This window comes from Salvelinus fontinalis, unplaced genomic scaffold (genome assembly GCF_029448725.1).
Source record: "Salvelinus fontinalis isolate EN_2023a unplaced genomic scaffold, ASM2944872v1 scaffold_1035, whole genome shotgun sequence".
NCBI lineage: Eukaryota > Metazoa > Chordata > Actinopteri > Salmoniformes > Salmonidae > Salvelinus > Salvelinus fontinalis.
The window spans coordinates 46,452-52,500 of record NW_026601244.1 but is presented as its reverse complement, the minus strand read 5'-3'; the positions used below and the strand labels follow the sequence as shown (position 1 = coordinate 52,500).

Sequence of the window (6,049 nt, the reverse complement as noted above, 5' to 3'; positions counted from 1 at the left end):
TCTTCCTTCGTGTACACATATAATTGGTTTCTGCTTTTATGTCTGAATCAGATTGAATCTGAAAAACGCAGCAGATAATTTCAATAACACACGTGGGAATTGGGGTAAAGGCTGGATTCCCTTTATTTGTCCTTGCGCAAACAAACTCAATAAAGATGGCAGTGGTGGGATTTGAACCCACGCCTCCATAGAGACTGGAGCCTTAATCCAGCGCCTTAGACCGCTCGGCCACACTACCCTGCTTTAGCAAAGAATTCACACTTTCCCATCAGTTACCTAGAGCATCGGCACTCCCTTGTAACTTTGTCTTCTTTTTAATTTTCTTCTTTAATCAACATTTTTATGGATCTCATGTTGCTCTTCCTTCATCGTTTTTGATTTTCTTTTTAAAACTGTTAATTTATCTCACGTTGCTCTTTCTTCCTTCGTGTACACATATAATTCGTTTCTGCTTTTATGTCTGAAGCAGATTGAATCTGAAAAACGCAGCAGATAATTTCAATAACAGACGTGGGAATTGGGGTAAAAGCTGGATTCTATTTATTTGTCTCAAAAAAGATGGCAGTGGTGGGATTTGAACCCACGGCTCCATAGAGACTGGAGCCTTAATCCAGCGCCTTAGACCGCTCGGCCACACTACCCTGCTTTAGCTAAATATTCACACTTTCCCGTCAGTTACCTAGAGCATCGGCACTCCCTTGTAACTTTGTCTTCTTTTTAATTTTCTTCATTAAAATCTTTATGGATCTCATGTTGCTCTTCCTCCATCGTTTTTGATTTTCTTTTTAAAACTGTTAATTTATCTCATGTTGCTCTTTCTTCCTTCGTGTACACATATAATTCATTTCCACTTTTATGTCTGAAGCAGATTGAATCTGAAAAACGCAGCAGATAATTTCAATAACAGACGTGGGAATTGGGGTAAAGGCTGGATTCCCTTTATTTGTCCTTGCGCAAACAAACTCAATAAAGAAGGGAGTGGTGGGATTTGAACCCACGTCTCCATAGAGACTGGAGCCTTAATCCAGCGCCTTAGACCGCTCGGCCACACTACCCTGCTGCAGCAAAATATTCACACTTTCCCGTCAGTTACCTAGAGCATCAGCACTCCCTTGTAACTTTGTCTTCTTTTTAATTTTCTTCTTTAAAATCTTTATGGATCTCATGCTGCTCTTCCTCCATCGTTTTTGATTTTCTTTTTAAAACTGTTAATTTATCTCACGTTGCTCTTTCTTCCTTCGTGTACACATATAATTGGTTTCTGCTTTTATGTCTGAATCAGATTGAATCTGAAAAACGCAGCAGATAATTTCAATAACACACGTGGGAATTGGGGTAAAGGCTGGATTCGTTTTATTTGTCCTTGCGCAAACACACTCAATAAAGATGGGAGTGGTGGGATTTGAACCCACGCCTCCATAGAGACTGGAGCCTTAATCCAGCGCCTTAGACCGCTCGGCCACACTACCCTGCTTCAGCAAAGAATTCACACTTTCCCATCAGTTACCTAGAGCATCGGCACTCCCTTGTAACTTTGTCTTCTTTTTAATTTTCTTCTTTAATCAACATTTTTATGGATCTCATGTTGCTCTTCCTCCATCGTTTTTGATTTTCTTTTTAAAACTGTTAATTTATCTCATGTTGCTCTTTCTTCCTTCGTGTACACATATAATTCATTTCCACTTTTATGTCTGAAGCAGATTGAATCTGAAAAACGCAGCAGATAATTTCAATAACAGACGTGGGAATTGGGGTAAAGGCTGGATTCCCTTTATTTGTCCTTGCGCAAACAAACTCAATAAAGATGGGAGTGTTGGGATTTGAACCCACGTCTCCATAGAGACTGGAGCCTTAATCCAGCGCCTTAGACCGCTCGGCCACACTACCCTGCTTTAGCTAAATATTCACACTTTCCCGTCAGTTACCTAGAGCATCAGCACTCCCTTGTAACTTTGTCTTCTTTTTAATTTTCTTCTTTAATCAAAATTTTTATGGATCTCATGTTGCTCTTCCTTCATCGTTTTTGATTTTCTTTTTAAAAATGTTAATTTATCTCATGTTGCTCTTTCTTCCTTCGTGTAGACATATAATTCGTTTCTGCTTTTATGTCTGAAGCAGATTGAATCTGAAAAAGACAGCAGATGATTTAATAACAGACGTGGGAATTGGGGTAAAAGCTGGATTCCCTTTAATTGTCCTTGCGCAAACAAACTCAATAAAGATGGGAGTGGTGGGATTTGAACCCACGTCTCCATAGAGACTGGAGCCTTAATCCAGCGCCTTAGACCGCTCGGCCACACTACCCTGCTTTAACAAATAATTTACACTTTCCCATCAGTTACCTAGAGCATCAGCACTCCCTTGTAACTTTGTCTTCTTTTTAATTTTCTTCTTTAAAATCTTTATGGATCTCATGTTGCTCTTCCTTCATCGTTTTTGATTTTCTTTTTAAAAATGTTAATTTATCTCATGTTGCTCTTTCTTCCTTTGTGTAGACATATAATTCGTTTCTGCTTTTATGTCTGAAGCAGATTGAATCTGAAAAACGCAGCAGATAATTTCAATAACAGACGTGGGAATTGGGGTAAAGGCTGGATTCCCTATATTTGTCTCAATAAAGATGTCAGTGGTGGGATTTGAACCCACGCCTCTTTAGAGACTGGAGCCTTAATCCAGCGCCTTAGACCAGTCGGCCACACTACCCTGCTTTAGCAAAATACTCACACTTTCCCATCAGTTACCTGGAGCATCAGCACTCCCTTGTAACTTTTGTCTTCTTTTTAATTTTCTTCTTTAAAATCTTTATGGATCTCATGTTGCTCTTCCTTCATCGTTTTTGATTTTCTTTTTAAAACTGTTAATTTATCTCATGTTGCTCTTTCTTCCTTCGTGTACACATATAATTCGTTTCTGCTTTTATGTCTGAAGCAGATTGAATCTGAAAAACGCAGCAGATAATTTCAATAACAGACGTGGGAATTGGGGTAAAGGCTGGATTCCCTTTATTTGTCCTTGCGCAAACACACTCAATAAAGATGGCAGTGGTGGGATTTGAACCCACGCCTCCATAGAGACTGGAGCCTTAACCCAGCGCCTTAAACCGCTCGGCAACACTACCCTGCTTTAGCAAAATATTCACACTTTCCCATCAGTTACCTAGAGCATCGGCACTCCCTTGTAACTTTGTCTTCTTTTTAATTATCTTCTTTAATTAAACATTTTTGGGATCTCATGTTGCTCTTCCTTCATCGTTTTTGATTTTCTTTTTAAAAATGTTAATTTATCTCATGTTGCTCTTTCTTCCTTTGTGTACACATATAATTCGTTTCTGCTTTTATGTCTGAAGCAGATTGAATCTGAAAAACTCAGCAGATAATTTCAATAACAGACGTGGGAATTGGGGTAAAGGCTGGATTCCCTTTATTTGTCCTTACGCAAACAAACTCAATAAAGATGGCTGTGGTGGGATTTGAACCCACGCCTCCATAGAGACAGGAGCCTTAATCCAGCGCCTTAGACCGCTCGGCCACACTACCCTGCTTTAGCTAAATTTTCACACTTTCCCATCAGTTACCTAGAGCATCGGCACTCCCTTGTAACTTTGTCTTCTTTTTAATTTTCTTCTTTAATACATTTTTTTATGGATCTCATGTTGCTCTTCCTTCATCGTTTTTGATTTTCTTTTTAAAACTTTTAATTTATATCATGTTGCTCTTTCTTCCTTCGTGTACACATATAATTCGTTTCTGCTTTTATGTCTGAAGCAGATTGAATCTGAAAAACGCATGAGATAATTTCAATAACAGACGTCTGAATTGGGGTAAAAGCTGGATTCCCTTTATTTGTCCTTGCGCAAACAAACTCAATAAAGATGGCAGTGGTGGGATTTGAACCCACGCCTCCATAGAGACTGGAGCCTTAATCCAGCGCCTTAGACCGCTCGGCCACACTACCCTGCTTTAACTAAAAATTCACACTTTCCCATCAGTTACCTAGAGCATCGGCACTCCCTTGTAACTTTGTCTTCTTTTTAATTTTCTTCTTTAATACATTTTTTTATGGATCTCATGTTGCTCTTCCTTCATCGTTTTTCATTTTCTTTTTAAAACTGTTAATTTATCTCATGTTGCTCTTTCTTCCTTCGTGTACACATATAATTCGTTTCTGCTTTTATGTCTGAAGCAGATTGAATCTGAAAAACGCAGCAGATAATTTCAATAACAGACGTGGGAATTGGGGTAAAGGCTGGATTCTATTTATTTGTCTCAAAAAAGTTGGCAGTGGTGGGATTTGAACCCACGCCTCCATAGAGACTGGAGCCTTAATCCAGCGCCTTAGACCGCTCGGCCACACTACCCTGCTTTAGGAAAATAATCACACTTTCCCGTCAGTTACCTAGAGCATCAGCACTCCCTTGTAACTTTGTCTTCTTTTTAATTTTCTTCTTTAAAATCGTTATGGATCTCATGTTGCTCTTCCTTCATCGTTTTTGATTTTCTTTTTAAAAATGTTAATTTATCTCTTGTTGCTCTTTCTTCCTTCGTGTACACATATAATTCGTTTCTGCTTTTATGTCTGAAGCAGATTGAATCTGAAAAACGCAGCAGATAATTTCAATAACAGACGTGGGAATTGGGGTAAAGGCTGGATTCCCTATATTTGTCTCAATAAAGATGTCAGTGGTGGGATTTGAACCCACGCCTCTTTAGAGACTGGAGCCTTAATCCAGCGCCTTAGACCAGTCGGCCACACTACCCTGCTTTAGCAAAATACTCACACTTTCCCATCAGTTACCTGGAGCATCAGCACTCCCTTGTAACTTTTGTCTTCTTTTTAATTTTCTTCTTTAAAATCTTTATGGATCTCATGTTGCTCTTCCTTCATCGTTTTTGATTTTCTTTTTAAAACTGTTAATTTATCTCATGTTGCTCTTTCTTCCTTCGTGTACACATATAATTCGTTTCTGCTTTTATGTCTGAAGCAGATTGAATCTGAAAAACGCAGCAGATAATTTCAATAACAGACGTGGGAATTGGGGTAAAGGCTGGATTCCCTTTATTCGTCCTTGCGCAAACACACTCAATAAAGATGGCAGTGGTGGGATTTGAACCCACGCCTCCATAGAGACTGGAGCCTTAACCCAGCGCCTTAGACCGCTCGGCAACACTACCCTGCTTTAGCAAAATATTCACACTTTCCCATCAGTTACCTAGAGCATCGGCACTCCCTTGTAACTTTGTCTTCTTTTTAAATATCTTCTTTAATTAAACATTTTTGGGATCTCATGTTGCTCTTCCTTCATCGTTTTTGATTTTCTTTTTAAAAATGTTAATTTATCTCATGTTGCTCTTTCTTCCTTTGTGTACACATATAATTCGTTTCTGCTTTTATGTCTGAAGCAGATTGAATCTGAAAAACTCAGCAGATAATTTCAATAACAGACGTGGGAATTGGGGTAAAGGCTGGATTCCCTTTATTTGTCCTTACGCAAACAAACTCAATAAAGATGGCTGTGGTGGGATTTGAACCCACGCCTCCATAGAGACAGGAGCCTTAATCCAGCGCCTTAGACCGCTCGGCCACACTACCCTGCTTTAGCTAAATTTTCACACTTTCCCATCAGTTACCTAGAGCATCGGCACTCCCTTGTAACTTTGTCTTCTTTTTAATTTTCTTCTTTAATACATTTTTTTATGGATCTCATGTTGCTCTTCCTTCATCGTTTTTGATTTTCTTTTTAAAACTTTTAATTTATATCATGTTGCTCTTTCTTCCTTCGTGTACACATATAATTCGTTTCTGCTTTTATGTCTGAAGCAGATTGAATCTGAAAAACGCATGAGATAATTTCAATAACAGACGTCTGAATTGGGGTAAAAGCTGGATTCCCTTTATTTGTCCTTGCGCAAACAAACTCAATAAAGATGGCAGTGGTGGGATTTGAACCCACGCCTCCATAGAGACTGGAGCCTTAATCCAGCGCCTTAGACCGCTCGGCCACACTACCCTGCTTTAACTAAAAATTCACACTTTCCCATCAGTTACCTAG

At 39.1% G+C, this 6,049-nt stretch overlaps 15 non-coding genes across 15 annotated transcripts; all 15 read right to left on the bottom strand.

Moving 5' to 3' along the window:
* Positions 1-156: 156 nt before the first annotated feature.
* Positions 157-238, bottom strand: trnal-aag (transfer RNA leucine (anticodon AAG)). The gene has a single exon. It is a non-coding gene; the product is annotated as a tRNA-Leu (tRNA).
* A 321-nt stretch (positions 239-559) lies between these two features.
* On the bottom strand, positions 560-641 carry trnal-aag (transfer RNA leucine (anticodon AAG)). Its single transcript has one exon. It is a non-coding gene; the product is annotated as a tRNA-Leu (tRNA).
* Positions 642-973: 332 nt separating this feature from the next.
* On the bottom strand, positions 974-1,056 carry trnal-aag (transfer RNA leucine (anticodon AAG)). The gene has a single exon. It is a non-coding gene; the product is annotated as a tRNA-Leu (tRNA).
* Positions 1,057-1,387: 331 nt separating this feature from the next.
* On the bottom strand, positions 1,388-1,470 carry trnal-aag (transfer RNA leucine (anticodon AAG)). Its single transcript has one exon. It is a non-coding gene; the product is annotated as a tRNA-Leu (tRNA).
* A 335-nt stretch (positions 1,471-1,805) lies between these two features.
* On the bottom strand, positions 1,806-1,888 carry trnal-aag (transfer RNA leucine (anticodon AAG)). The gene has a single exon. It is a non-coding gene; the product is annotated as a tRNA-Leu (tRNA).
* Positions 1,889-2,222: 334 nt separating this feature from the next.
* trnal-aag (transfer RNA leucine (anticodon AAG)) lies at positions 2,223-2,305 on the bottom strand. The gene has a single exon. It is a non-coding gene; the product is annotated as a tRNA-Leu (tRNA).
* Positions 2,306-2,621: 316 nt separating this feature from the next.
* On the bottom strand, positions 2,622-2,703 carry trnal-aag (transfer RNA leucine (anticodon AAG)). Its single transcript has one exon. It is a non-coding gene; the product is annotated as a tRNA-Leu (tRNA).
* A 333-nt stretch (positions 2,704-3,036) lies between these two features.
* Positions 3,037-3,118, bottom strand: trnal-aag (transfer RNA leucine (anticodon AAG)). Its single transcript has one exon. It is a non-coding gene; the product is annotated as a tRNA-Leu (tRNA).
* A 336-nt stretch (positions 3,119-3,454) lies between these two features.
* On the bottom strand, positions 3,455-3,536 carry trnal-aag (transfer RNA leucine (anticodon AAG)). Its single transcript has one exon. It is a non-coding gene; the product is annotated as a tRNA-Leu (tRNA).
* Positions 3,537-3,872: 336 nt separating this feature from the next.
* Positions 3,873-3,954, bottom strand: trnal-aag (transfer RNA leucine (anticodon AAG)). The gene has a single exon. It is a non-coding gene; the product is annotated as a tRNA-Leu (tRNA).
* A 321-nt stretch (positions 3,955-4,275) lies between these two features.
* trnal-aag (transfer RNA leucine (anticodon AAG)) lies at positions 4,276-4,357 on the bottom strand. Its single transcript has one exon. It is a non-coding gene; the product is annotated as a tRNA-Leu (tRNA).
* A 317-nt stretch (positions 4,358-4,674) lies between these two features.
* trnal-aag (transfer RNA leucine (anticodon AAG)) lies at positions 4,675-4,756 on the bottom strand. The gene has a single exon. It is a non-coding gene; the product is annotated as a tRNA-Leu (tRNA).
* A 333-nt stretch (positions 4,757-5,089) lies between these two features.
* trnal-aag (transfer RNA leucine (anticodon AAG)) lies at positions 5,090-5,171 on the bottom strand. The gene has a single exon. It is a non-coding gene; the product is annotated as a tRNA-Leu (tRNA).
* Positions 5,172-5,507: 336 nt separating this feature from the next.
* On the bottom strand, positions 5,508-5,589 carry trnal-aag (transfer RNA leucine (anticodon AAG)). The gene has a single exon. It is a non-coding gene; the product is annotated as a tRNA-Leu (tRNA).
* A 336-nt stretch (positions 5,590-5,925) lies between these two features.
* On the bottom strand, positions 5,926-6,007 carry trnal-aag (transfer RNA leucine (anticodon AAG)). Its single transcript has one exon. It is a non-coding gene; the product is annotated as a tRNA-Leu (tRNA).
* Between the last annotated feature and the right edge of the window lie 42 nt (positions 6,008-6,049).